This window comes from Macrobrachium nipponense, chromosome 21 (assembly GCF_015104395.2).
Source record: "Macrobrachium nipponense isolate FS-2020 chromosome 21, ASM1510439v2, whole genome shotgun sequence".
In the NCBI taxonomy this organism is placed as follows: domain Eukaryota; kingdom Metazoa; phylum Arthropoda; class Malacostraca; order Decapoda; family Palaemonidae; genus Macrobrachium; species Macrobrachium nipponense.
This window is the reverse complement of record NC_087212.1, coordinates 65,348,430-65,362,878: the sequence shown is the minus strand read 5'-3', so window position 1 is coordinate 65,362,878 and position 14,449 is coordinate 65,348,430. Positions and strand designations below refer to the sequence as shown.

Genomic DNA, 14,449 nt, shown 5'->3' with positions numbered 1-14,449 from the left:
TGCACGCGCGCAGATTATTTTCTCATTGTGATAAAATTAATTGAATATTCTTTCTTGATCACTATTAAAAGTCTTTGGGTCGGTTATCACACTTTTTTTGTTTCTTATTTTTAGCAGTTTAGGCGCTTAAACATGTTATATAAATGGCACCATATCTGTCATTTGTAAACTGTATATTTGCTCGCACGTTACATCGTTAAATTCTTATTTTAGCGACATGTTTGAAGTTTACACTCAAGTGGTCCGTTAAACACGAAAGTAAATGGAGGATCAGTTTATTCAAGGTCTCTCTCTCTCTCTCTCTCTCTCTCTCTCTCTCTCTCTCTCTCTCTCTCTGAGTGTTGGATCTTCTAATTGCAAATTACGATTAAAACCAACCAAGCGAACAGCGACGGGTCCTGCCCGTTGAACTTAGCATTACCCTGGCGGGATCACCGGTCTGCTGATAGGAAGTCCCGTGATGCGTACCTTGATGGGCATCACTTTCTCCCCGCGAATGCAAGGTCTGCTCAGTCCCTGGCGTTTGAGGGAAGTGATAGATTGAACAACGACAATGCCCCTATGGGACATCATGATTTCCTCCCCCATTTTATTATGTGTAGGTCATAATGGTCATGGGATTGTGATTATGGATCGGTTTATGTTCTTACGAGGATGCCAGGTGCTGGGTTCATAGCAGACTCTCCTCCTTTGCTTTCCACTGCGCTTAATGATTAATCTTCCCAGTCCTCCTCGCCGATGTCATCGCCGAAGTTGCTATCAGACGTTAACAAAAAAACTCGTTTTGTTTTCAAACAGCTCGTAAGCCATTATGAAACTTAAGAGGGGGGTCCCCCCCCCCTCCGGACGGAAGGTCAATGATGTCTCACTCGACGGTCATGAATAACACCCTGATTAATACTAAGCTAAGCGTACAATACTAAAGATGGCCTAAGGTCGTCCTTGATGAGTGCCACCACATGCCCCATGTGTATAGATTTGGTATTTTCTCCTCTCACGGTTCAGTACATAGAGTCGAAATTCCTTTGTCCGAACCAGGCAGCAGCGAAATAACAGCGCTCGTCTTGGAATTCCACCTCTGTTGGGGGATTCAGTAAGAGTGAACGGATGACGCGTGTTTGTGATCACTCGGCGACCATACGTTGCTTCCTAAATTGTCATTATGGAAGTTGAGCGCTGAGCCTAAAATCCTATGCGAGGAGAGTCACAAGACGCGGGGAATGGGCACCTCATGGTCGTCGCCTAAGACCAGGCGATGTTGTCGAAAAGGATTTTTTTACTAACTGATATGCAGTATCCTTCCGGACGTTGCGGAGTCGATATCCTTTGGCGGCAGAAGCGCCCTGCTGCAGAGAGGTACGCTGGAAACAGTAATCAGTTCGTTGAGAGTCATGTGGAAAATGATAGCTGCATTTATCAGGGCTTTTGAGGAGTTCATTAGCGTTCTTGGGAAAAGCAACTGTTACATTGTTCAGAAAGGCCCGCGTTGTGGATGTCAGACGTAACAACTGAAAATGAAACTAAGGGGGTGGCACGAGTAAGTGTTTATTTTGTTTTACAACTTTCCATTTCTTCCTTAAGAAGTTTCCGTCACCATTAAAACCTTGCTTTATTGTTTGTGCTTGGACGGTGTCTTTAAATGTCGATTATTCATTTGCAGTGTTTTCAAGGAAGAATGCATTTTTCATTCTCGGTGCATTTGCCTTGGATTTCCAGTTTTTATGGCACTTACGTTGAGATGCCTCGGTCCAATAGCCATTGAAAGCTTCAAGTCGTAGATGGCTATTGCATCATGGACAAGCTTTTCTTTTCTCTCTCCCTGGCTCATGTTGACAACACGGCGCTTTGAACTTCGTGTGATCCTTAGATGTTTGACATCAGCATGCAGTCTAGATAGCCTGAAAATGGTGGTGATACCAGGACTGGAAAGTATTCGTGTTCAGCATTTTAACGGCTGGAGCCATACATACAAGGCTTGGTTCGCTACGTAGATATGTGTCAAATCATCTTTGGCGTGTTAACAATTTGGTTTCGGTTAGCGTACGAATTTTTCCAAGAAATGTGGTTTCGGAGAATATTGAAGGTGTCGGGGTACTCTGAGATTTGGGCACCCTCCCGAAACTATGAGAATAAGCGTGCATTCGCAAAGAAAGAAACCTGGAATGCGTATCTTTGTGGATTTACGCTGTCCTTTTGGGGCATAGAGTAGTCTTTCCTCATTGAATCGCTGGGGCACTTTTCTTTGCTGAGTAACGCTTACTTTGGAAGCTTCTCAACAAAGGCATTAGCTCTCAGGATCGTTTATTATGTGGTAGTTGCTGAATATTTGATTTCCTTCGTGTATTTTAGACGTTATTAATATCTACGTTCAGAATAGCCAACATCTCCGCAATGGAACTCATATGCATCTCATACGATTATAACAGCTCGAAGTCTTAGAACGTTTGACATTAAGAGTGATTTTGATTTTTTTGATAGGATATTGACCAGATAGTGACAGCCGAAGCGCGCAGTGCGTGAGAAACTCCATTGATGAAATCTAAGGTTCGTATGGCCAGGAAAGTTACAAATTGATTTGATGATCTGGTGTATTTCGGGCGTCCCGCGAGTTTTTAGCTTACGCATTTGTATAGCAACCATTGCAGGAATATCTGTTTTAGTTGTATCTCAAGTTAATGCTTTTTCTATTTAAAAGATAGTTAGTGGCAAAGGAAGTTGAAGTCTCTGGCCGTCTGTAGGGAAGACTTACGGGTAGTAGGTAGTATTCACCGGTTCTTGTCAGCACTGAGCACTCTGCGTCTGCTTGTTTGTTCTTTGGCAATTCTAATCGGAAGCTGTAGCCGTCAGTGTTTACCAAGTAAGGACATTTTATGCATCCAGATGAAAATATAAATGGTACTACAACTGAATGATCTCGGCTTTACTTCTTTTGTTTTTCGTTGTCAAAGATTCTGTTCTGCCGATTTTGTACTAAAAGTGGGATGGGAAAAAGAAATTGAGTGAAGAAGGAGAAATAGTGAAAGTGACGGCGCCTTTTTGGAAGATTCTAGGACCCTTTCTTGAAAGGACAAATTGTGTACTAATCTGTTTGCTATTTTTGAACTTCCCTTTACTACGTTTAGTTCGTTATTACCTCTTGATGGCTGCTACGATTTAGCTTTTTTTTTTTCCATCCTAAATATCTTACAAGCAATGTCTCTCCGGTATCAATGACCATGCCTATTGTGATGCCAGATTTCGGAAGCAATCGAAATATGTTCGTATATGTCATTAGCAATTTAGAAATTATTAAGAATATTGTAGAATTCCAAGCCAATAATTTGGTAAAATTATCAGGAACACGATGAGTCATTTCACTTTAAATCCTACGTTTCGTGACAACATCGCCACATCTTCAGGATTTTCTACATAATGAAATATTATTTGTTAACATATATAAAATATGGTTCGGAGACTTAAGCTTATATCTCAATTTAAACAGCAAACCAGTCACCCTCCTATCTGTGTTCTTTGTCAAAGTTTAGCTCATCGAAGCCTCCTGCCATCAAACTTCTCAACGAACTCTCGTAGTGAACACTGATTCACTCAATCTCTTTCTTTCCAGACAATACTACTCTTACTCTATCACTCCCACTTGTCACCTGTCTTACTTTCCCACTCACTCAATCACACAATTATTTTGCTTTGATTTGTATGATTGACGCTATACATACATACATACATATATAATATATATATATATATATATACACACACATATATATATATATAGTATATATATATATATATATATATATATATATATATATATTATAATATATATATACACCGTTCTAAGATATGGCAGTTACTGGTAACGGGAACAACAGAAGACTGTTGCAGGAGGAAGTACATCTCAGGTGGTCCTTAATGATACATTTATTGCGACGTTTCAAAACACAAGGGTTTCATTTTGAAGCTATATAAACAGAAAACAATAAATTTAACATTAAAAACACTATTATGTCTTGTATTTGCATTTTAGTGCTTTTAATGTTAGTTTATTGTATTCTGTCTTTACAGCTTGAAAATGAAACCCTTGTGTTTTGAAACGTCGCAGTAATGTACTTTAAGGACCACCTGAGATGTACTTAGAGGTGGTGTAAAGGTTAGCCCAGGTGAGGGATGGATCTGAGAGTTGTGAAATGATTTGGTCTTGTAGAGAGAACGGAGATGACAATTTGATGAAAAGTTTTCAATGCGAAAGCCTTAGGTTGGTTAGGAGGAAGTGCGAAAGGTTTCCAAGATGGAAGTGGATGTACCCGTATTCCCCTACCTGCCCAGCCCCACCCGAGGCGGGCAAACCGGTTTGGATCGGGTGTGTGGCTGTGTCATGTCTCCCCTACTGTCACCCGGGGGAGGACAAACAAGATCAGATCCACTCGGATTTTATTATTATAGAAGATGTATATATATATATATGTGTGTGTGGGTGTGTGAGTTTGTATATATATATGTGGAGGGAGGCGTGTGTGTGTTCGTGCATTTAGAATTAGGCACAAAATGTACGGTAGTCAACATTATAATTATGTTATAACTATAAGAACGAAGACAAGATGTAAGGGCAGGGAAAATTAAGTATCCTGGCTGGCTTGTTATGTAGAACTACTGTTGTAAGAAGAAAACACGGACGTATGGAAGGACACTGAGTTTGAAAGAAGGGGAGAGGACAAATTGTCCCAGAGGTGGTAGGCCTCTCAGAGCCAAAGACAGACAGACCCTCCTGATCTCAGGGGTGGAATGCCACCAAGAGGCCGAGGGAGGCCACTCTAGACCGGGAGAAAGGCCCCGAGGGAAGGCAGGCCAGTTCCTACCCAGGAGGTCAAAGATACTGAAGGAGAAATGTAAGCGAAGCGGTCATGTAGATCAAGATGGTGATTGTTTACATGAAAACACAGAGAGACAACTAATGGGAAGTATAACATCCAAACGAGTTTTGTCTCTCCTTAATAACTTCGACACGCGGTTGATGAGGACAAGATGTTCAGGAAACACAAAACTCAGAAAAGAGAAGGCTAAAAATCAAATGGAAAACAAGAACTTGAAACGGTGCCCCATCTGCCATCTTTGTTGCTCGTGGCATCATTGACACTATGGACGGGCAAACTAGACTCTAATCGAGAGACTTGAACAAAATGAAGGGCAGATAATAAATGAAAACAAAATAATAACAAAGATTTGTTTGTGATGCAGACGTAAAGGAAATGTCCGACGAAGGCGTCATATCAGTGATCATAGAGACAAAGGTAAAGAGCTGTTGAATTCACTTATGAAGTCCAACAAGTCTATGGTACGATAAGCGCCACTTCCAGCGCATAATAATTGAGACGAGATCATAGGATGTCGTGTCCGTGTGTGTTTGAGTTTCTCCGGAGCTATATTATGCGTGTGTTTGTGTTTATGTATGTATGTATGTATGTATGTTTTGCATCTTTCACCTGTATCTTGCACACTCACACTTCTTGCCTCCTGGATATTAAACACTTTATTTTCCAGTATTTATTCCTCTCATTTATCCGGCAGTTTTTTTATCTTTTTGTTGCATTTCGGTATTCCTCCGCTCCTGCCCGACACTTTCGAATTCTGAACTTTTCAGCAACGGTCATGTCCCCCTTTGTTATGCTCAGCCAAATCATCTTAAAACACTGATCCATCCTTGACCTAGGCCAGCCTTTATAGCACTTTTACATATTTCTATATTTCTGAAGCTTTTGAAATGGCTCTTTTGTTTGGGATTTTGTATTAAATTCGAAGACCCGGTGATGAGAACACACACACACACACACACACACACACACACACACACACACATATATATATATATATATATATATATATATATATATATATGTAAAGCAGTCTGAATCTTGTGAGAATAGTCGGTATGTATGTTCCTTCATAAGCTTTTATTGTTGCTTTTCATATTCATAAAGTTTTTAATACTTTTTAGTGTATATGTAAGATTTCCATTGCTTTTGATTAACACCTCTTTTGACCTGAACAGTTCGTACATTGCTATTAGATTTATTATGCATGTCGGCATTTTTTCAAGATTGATTTACCTGACGTCTCCACGTAATTTGTAAAGTATTCATGGATATGAGGGCACTATTGCCATTCTTAGATCGTCATTAAAAGTATCGGAGGCGATTTTCTCCCCTATGGCTCCAGTGTGTCGGTGTAGCGGATGACGTCAATTTCCCATTCCTGCACTGACTGCCCAATTCAATTCCTCGCTCTCCTGTGAATTCATAGAGCGACTTGAACGCTACTGTTTCGCAATAGGCGACTTTTACCACCACGAACAACTGCAAGATTTGTCTTCAATTAACCATTTTATAATATACGCTACCATTTTCATTCCTTTTCACTGTAGTCTTCTATCCCACTGTTATCCCTACATTAACGGGTTGGTTGCCTGATGCGCCTTCTCTCTCCACTGCCTTCTATCAAAGGCATCATCAGGCATGGTTTATTGTTTGCCAAAAGGAGTTTTTACGACCGCATGCCCTTGCTGTCATCAACCACAGTTATTGGTGGTGGGCCTAGTCTGTTACTATAAAATACAACTGCAAGGCAGCAGTTTCCAGTTACTGGCGGTGGGCCTTGCCTTTTACTAAAAAGTAAGACTGCAAGGCAGCAGTTCCCACAGTTATTGGCGGTGGGCCTAGCCTTCTACCAAGGAAATACAACTGCAAAGCAGCAGTTTCCGCAGTTATTGGCGGTGTGTCTAGCCTTTTACTAAAATGTAAGACTGCAAGGGAGCAGTTTCCACAGTACCTCCAATCAAATGATCTTTCTTTCATCTTTCTATGCACCTTCTAACAATTATTTGATAGTGCAGTTGCGAGGTTTTCCTCTTGTTACACCTCTCAAACCCAACTACTCTCAATTTCCTTTCCAGTGCTGAATGACCTCGTAGGTCCCAGTTCTTGGTCTTTGGCCTAAACTCTGTATTCTATTCGTATAATATACGTTCAATCATATAAACCTATGTTCCTCGTGTTCAGGTTTCCTTAGGAATTTTGTTTGGTAGTTATCAGGCCTACTCTACTTTGGGATATTAATGTATGCATCAAGTTTTGAACGAATAAAAGAAATAGAGAGAGACCTCAGAAACGTATGCTGATATATTTAGTTACATAGGCCTAATTACGCAAGGACATTAACTTATGTGGTCGCAGCCAGCGCATGGTGTGTGTGATCCCCCTCTTTGTCTTAGTATGCATAGCAGTAATTGAACACTTTAACTGGAAATGGACGGTTGGGAGGCAGTTCCTTGCTTGTAACGAAGCAGCATGGAAATAGTTGAAGTGCCAATTACATTGCTGGGAATTGGCTGCTTAAATATAGTCGGCTCTATTGTCCTTGATAATGTTTTTAGGACTAATCCCCGAATCCTTTCTTTTTGAGACTTGCAAGTTGAAGGTCCAGTTCATAGTTAAATCATTTGCTTGTGTTAATTTCTGTAAACAAAGTGTCGTGTGGTTTCCAAACTTGAAGTTGCTCTTCTCACAGAATGCTTTGATACATCCATATTTGAATTGGTTTAGAAAGAAGGTGGTGTAGCAGCACTGGCGTTAGTTTACTGGTAAATGCATCTGTGTTATTCATCACTGTTTGCCACACACATTTCGACCATAATTTATGTACTTTATCTTGAAAACTCCACTCGCTTCGTGATCTACATTTTCCAAAGATGTTCACAGATGTAGTCATTCCAGATTTTTTTTTCATTAATATAGGCGGAATTCAGAATTATTAGTGGTTTAACAAACAGTCTCACGGAATGATTAATTTTCCACATACACCAATAGATTTTACTGTCGTGTGATATGAACCTCAAAAGTTCAAGCATAGATGTAATAAATTACAACCCTAAAACAATTCACCTTGTCTTTTAATAATTTATTCATATTTTTATTTATTTATTTATTTATTTTTATTTTTATTTTTCTGTCATATCTCTTCTTTCTGTATTTCTTATCATCTGCAATTTCTTTCAAATGAGCACCATATGCTCTGTAGGTTTGAATTTCAAATCAGTGGCCGCCGTAGCCTTGTTCACATGAAAAGGGTTTTATCTCCTGAATGATAATATAATAACAGATTAAGAAAATTAAGTACCATTCACAAACATGTTATAAATATCTTTTATGTGGTATGGATCTCAGACATGCAAGTCTTCAATCACTGTGTCCAGTGACATTACCATAGCATTTTTGTAGAATTCAAGTAGGTAACCTTTATTTTTTTTTCTCTTGTTACAGGCATTGAATTCTCAGCGTTGTTTGCCATCATCTGTACCTGCAGCATTTCACGTATCCTGTCTCCCCTGAAGGTTGCATTAGCTGGCAAGGGTATTCTGAGAGTAAAAGTAGTATTGTGACAGCAGATGTAATAATATTATAGTTGCATTTCACAAGCTAATGTTATCTTAGTGCTGAAGGATTACTGAAGAAGAAACGATTGATGAGCTGTCAAGTGAAAAGATCTATTCAACCCTCAGTACAAATCTGAAGCAGTTAAGCCGACGTACGAGCACATTCGTACAGGGACGTCAGTTCAGGCGTTCCTGTACCAAGTAGCGTCAATCTGGCCCTGTTGACCAAGAGTATTTCACTGGCCCCTGGTACCCGCTGTCCTGTGGAGACACTCACAAAGCGTTCTCGTCGTCACCACCGTTACGTCCTCATTGCTATTTCTCCATACCCAAAGTACTACACTCCGCGTTGCAGCGTGACTTCGAAGAAAGAGTTCCCTACTTCGAATGACATTTCCACCGACAGTGGCCTTGTCCGTTGCTTAGGAGGGGAAAGCGTAACCCGAGGTGCAAGCTGGGCCTGTCTTGGCTGCTGTCTAAGTGCCATAAGTTTGACTTGCTCTTGGTTCAAGGTCATCAGTGACAGATGTGTTTTAAATTCTCGTAGAGATGCTGCCTGCCACCCAGCTCATATTCGCCTAGAAGCCTGGATTGTCAATCACGGACCTTGGGTTCCCTAACAGTTGGTTTTTTCGGCCGGCAACCTCTCCTGGCGACTGAGCTTGAAGCGAGACCATCCTCTGGCCAAGAGAAACACTAACATTTCAAGTCATTTGAGAAACGACGTTGATCTCTGAAGATTGAATGTTATTTTGTTTGTATTTTGGACATACTTTTACGACTGAAGTATTACTCAATGTATGAAACAGATGTGCCAGTATATTGCCCAAAACCCGTATGAAAGATATTTTTATATAGTATATTGATAAAAAAAAGTCAGAGATTACCAATATACACACAAAGTTGTTGTTTGGAGATCTCTTTTGCACCTTGGCTGTAGAATTGAGTAGAACGAAGAATACTAGTCAGGATCCTGAAGACTCTCCTTGCCATAATGTACACCCGCACTGTGACTCCTACACATAATGGGGAAGGTAAGTGAAAACTAGATTAATGATTCAGTTTTAGAGAAGATAATTTAGGTTTTCCCATGCTTGCATTTTCTTGTGTGTTGACAGATTTAATTATTTTAGTATTTTCTGGGAAGTTGCTATTGTAAAAGTTAAATTTTTGTTCGGTTGCTTCAATCTGTCACTAAAAATATTACTGTTTGCACTAAAAATATTACTGTTTGTGTTGCATGATTTATGGTAAGTTGTCCCATTGTGTATTAATTTAAATTTTGCCGATCATTCTCTGAGATTTTTGTTTACAGCAGTACTTTTTTTTTTTTATATAATCCAGATAGAAAAGTCACGTCCTCTTGCAGATATAGTAATTAGATGACAGAAGGTAACTCGTGAACTCTCAGAACTTTGAAAGTGATGGTACTTTTATAAAAAAGAGTAAAACAGGTATTGAACAAATCCACCGCAGTAAAAGAGTGATCTGAGGCATTCAGTTTCATATTTTATGTATAGAAGAGTTTTATCATCATTGCGTTCAATTAAGCATAGACTGTGTTTATTTTTACGTTCAATTAAGCATAGACTGTGTGTATTTTTGCGTTCAATCAAGCATAGACCGTGTTTACAATTAAGCATAGACCGTGTTTAATTTATAGACGTGTTGATTTTTGCGTTCAATGAAGCATAGACTGTGTTGATTTTTGCGTTCAATGAGCATTTTTAAGACGTATTTTTTGCGTTCGTGATTTTGCGTTCAAGAAGCATAGACTGTGTTGAATTTTTTGTTTTGTGCGTTCAATGAAAAGCATAGACTGTGTTTAATTTTTTCTTGCCGTTAATGACGCATTAGAACTGTGTGACTTTTGCGTTCAATGGAAGCATAGACGGTGTTTATTTGTTTGCGTTCAATTGAAGCATTAGACTGGTTGTTAATTTTTGCGTTCAACTGAAGCATCTAGGACTGGTTGTTTCTTATTTTTGTGTTTTGCGCTTCATGTGAATGTTTAGCATAAGACCTGGTGTTTGATTTTGGTGTTATTGCTTTCAATGTTGAAGCAAGTAGAATGGTTATTTTTTGCGTTTTCAGTGAAGCATAGACGGTGTTTTATTTTTGTTGTTGTTCACAAGTGATTTTAGCATATGTATAGACTGTGTGATTTTTGCATTCAATGAGGCATAGACTGTATTTATTTTTGCGTTCAATGAAGCATAGACTGTGTTGATTTTTGCGTTCAATGAAGCATAGACTGTGTTTATTTTTGCGTTCAGTGAAGCATAGACGGTGTTTATTTTTGCGTTCAATGAGGCATAGACTGTGTTGATTTTTGCGTTCAATGAGGCATAGACTGTATTTATTTTTGCGTTCAATGAAGCATAGACTGTGTTGATTATTGCGTTCAATGAAGCATAGACTGTGTTTATTTTTGCGTTCAGTGAAGCATAGACGGTGTTTATTTTTGCGTTCAATGAAGCATAGACTGTGTTGATTTTTGCATTCAATGAGGCATAGACTGTATTTATTTTTGCGTTCAATGAAGCATAGACTGTGTTGATTTTTGCGTTCAATGAAGCATAGACTGTGTTTATTTTTGCGTTCAGTGAAGCATAGACGGTGTTTATTTTTGCGTTCAATGAGGCATAGACTGTGTTGATTTTTGCGTTCAATGAAGCATAGACGGTGTTGATTTTTGCGTTCAATGAACCATAGACGGTGTTGATTTTTGCGTTCAATTAAGCATGGACGGTGTTTATTTTTGTTCCTTGGAGAGTACTCCATTGAGAAATATAAGGAATTCTGGCAACCTACTGTCTACATATTAGACGCACTATTTACTGCCGATAGGTTGCCAGAACAAGAAAATGAAATCTTCGGGCTTCTTGTATTGTGCAAGAAGTTTTCGAGTAGGCTGTGAAGAAATGAACAGATTAAATAATGCTAGTATAACCTGAAATTGACTATAGATATTCCTGGAAAACTTTAGAAGTTACTGTTTCAAACTGAGGTAGATAGATCGAGAAGTACTGATTTCATATGTAGTTGAAGTTCGATCATGAGGAACTAATGTGAAAATAGGTGTGGTATGACATTACATTATCGCAGGATGCTGTTAAGACATTCTTTAGGGGCATTAAGAATTGATTCAAGCTTGTCATTGGAAGGTTAATAAGAGGAAAGGAAATTTTAAGTGTAGAAAAAATGAGAGGGAAGGGAAATCCAGAGCCAGTTATTGGCGAGCTCTTCGATTGGCGCCGGTCGCCAAGGGAGACTTGAACACACTCCATTGTCAATATGGAAACAAGAGTCACAAACACGGACGGAATAAGCAAGCTAAAATCAAAGTTGCTTTGAATGAAGAAAACCCGTAAAATTTTAGAATGAAGTCTTGCAAATCACCTTCTCCGAGACAAGTTTAGAGCGCCTCAGTGGAGTGATCGGTATGGTCTTGGCCTGCCACCTTGGTGGCCGCGAGTTCGATTCTCGGGCATGCAAACAAAACAAAAAACCAAGACAAGTTTAATTGGTGCAATTGCACCTTGAGAATTCCCCCTCGTTATCTGTTATGTAATTAATGGTTATCTTCGTACTTGAGAATGAAGTCTCGAACGCCGTAAAAAGCTGTCGACTGTAGTAGTTATCTGTAAGCAGTGATTACGAGTTCTTCGTCGTCGACTGTGCCAACAGGCTTTTCACGTTACTGTTTGCATGTCGAGTCGAGGAATGGCTAACGAGGGTTTTCCCTGAAGCAGCGCCAAATTATCCCGTTGCAGAGATAAAGAGATGACATGGAAAAAACAAAAACAAAAGCAGCTTCTCAGCGTCAACGGCGTTGGAGGCGATGGTGTATACGTGCTCGAAAAGTCACAAAAGATGCACGTGATTGTAGCGTCTCGTGAATTTATCGGGAATACGCTGGTACAGGACTTGTGCCTGTGTTCTTCCTGTGATATTCGCATATATACATTATATATATATATTATATATATACATACATACACACATATAAGGAGAGAGAGGTTTAGTTCATACTGGTATGTGATTTTAAGATATCACATTTTGAAGGACTTATGTTTTACACTCATTCATTTATTGGATACTCCCATATTTTATCAAAACATGAATCTGTTTATTATTCTGATATTGCAAGTGTAATGCTTTTAGTTTTTGGTTTTTCCTGTCCGTGCGCACTTTTTCTGTCCAACCTCACATCTTACAGACTGCTGAGGAGGCTAGAGGGCTGCAAATTGGAATGTTGATCATCCACCCTCCAATCGCCTATCATACTAAATTGCATCCATCCAGCCTTAGTGGTTTTTATTTTCCTTAAGGTTATTTAAGGTTGAAGTTAGCCGTGATCGTGCGTCTGGCAACGCTATAGTTGTCAGTAACACAGTACACTCCCGGGTCGTGGCTGAAAGTTTCATGGGCCGTGGTTGAGAGTTTCATACACCATTATGAGGACTGCAGAAAACTCGATTCTTCGGCGCATTTGGTCCTGTTTATTTTTGAAATCTCACAACTTAGTATCTTTAGATTACGTGAAATATGATCTTAGGCCTATGACAAGTCAGTAAGCTGTAAATTCCAGTTGAACATGGAGTTGTATTAAACCTCCCAGACGGCCTGATAACAAAATGAAACTTCGATTCGCCGTTGAGGTTTGACAGGTTGTCTGCGTATCAAGAAGTAACTTTCTTTGTATTGCAACATTAGCGTTATTGGTATTTTCGTTTCTTCCGCTCTTGGGGTCGCTTGCTCATCTTGAACTGTCAATTTCCTTCCTTCAAGATCAAGGAGATTATCAGAGGGTTAAGAAGTGTTCGGACGTATTTCCCTATCAGCCTTATCTTTCAGAGAGAAAAATGATTATCGTTGATGCCTCTCGGACACGAAGAGACTTTGCTCTTCTGTCACGGTATTTGTTTGCCCAGTGTTGACTTTGTGTTGGTTTGGTGAGGCCGCCTTTTGCAAGTGCTGCGTTTCGTGTCATTAATATGACTTGTCTTTTGGAGTCTTTGCTCGTTGTAGGTCCTGGGTGACGTCGTTTTGGGATATTCATTTATGTAACAGTGGAACCATCTTAAAACTGTATATGTAGTTATTCAACGTAGTATGTCATTGAGAAATTCATGGACCGAAAAAAAAATCTCAAAATAGACGCTCCCGTAACTTAAATATCTCTGTCATGTTCACATTTTCCTGCGATGTAGGGATTGTTGCTGGGATAGAGTAGAGGCTTGGCCCTTAACACTCGTTAACTTGCGCCTCAGTGGCGTGATCGGTATGGTGTTGGCCTGCCACCTCGGTGGCCGCGAGTTCAATTCTCGGGCATTCCATTGATGGGTCAGAGATGTGTATTTCTGGTGGTAGAAGTTCACTCTCGACGTGGTTCGGAAGTCACGTAAACCCCTTGGTCCCGTTACTGAATAACCACTGGTTCCATGCAACGTAAAGACACCATACAAACAAACACCCGGTAACTCCGAAGGCTTGATATGAAAATCCACCTCTCTCTGAGTTCCTTGTGGTGGCCTTCGATTGCGGTTCGCTGGATGCATGCCAATCACCCGACGGTTGAAGGAAATGGATGAGACGGCGACCTTCGTTTACCATGAGACGTCCAGGCGATTTCAAAGAGGAGACTTTTTTTTGTAATGCATCGCGAAGCGCTCCGAGCTTCTTTCAAGGACTACCAACCAATAAGCGTTTTTTTGTTTTTCCTGGTGACTGACTGTAATTGAACAGTCTGGGCAAATACTGAATGAATTCAAAACTGCTGATTTGACTTTTAGAACTAAGCTTGGTTTTAATCTCTTTTGGCTGGGTGAAAAATGGCCCCATACCAGAATTCCTTCGTCTTTATAACTTCAAGGAAAGCAGGAAAACGAGAGCCTTGTATTGCTCCCGAAATATTAGTCGTTTGAAGTTTTCCTTGGCAGAACATCGCCCATGTGAGTTCTCTCGTTGTTTATCCTTGTTGCTGTCAGTCTTCTGTAGGACTGGATGGAACCGGAGATACGA

At 39.9% G+C, this 14,449-nt stretch overlaps 1 protein-coding gene across 1 annotated transcript in view; it reads left to right on the top strand.

The window, feature by feature from the left end:
- Window positions 1-13,366: 13,366 nt before the first annotated feature.
- LOC135198094 (uncharacterized) overlaps window positions 13,367-14,449 on the top strand; it is a 189,536-nt gene continuing 188,453 nt past the window's right edge. Inside the window, exon 1 of the mRNA XM_064225540.1 lies at window positions 13,367-13,452. The gene's annotated coding sequence lies outside the window, so the exon portion shown is untranslated. The remainder of the gene's footprint in view (window positions 13,453-14,449) is intronic.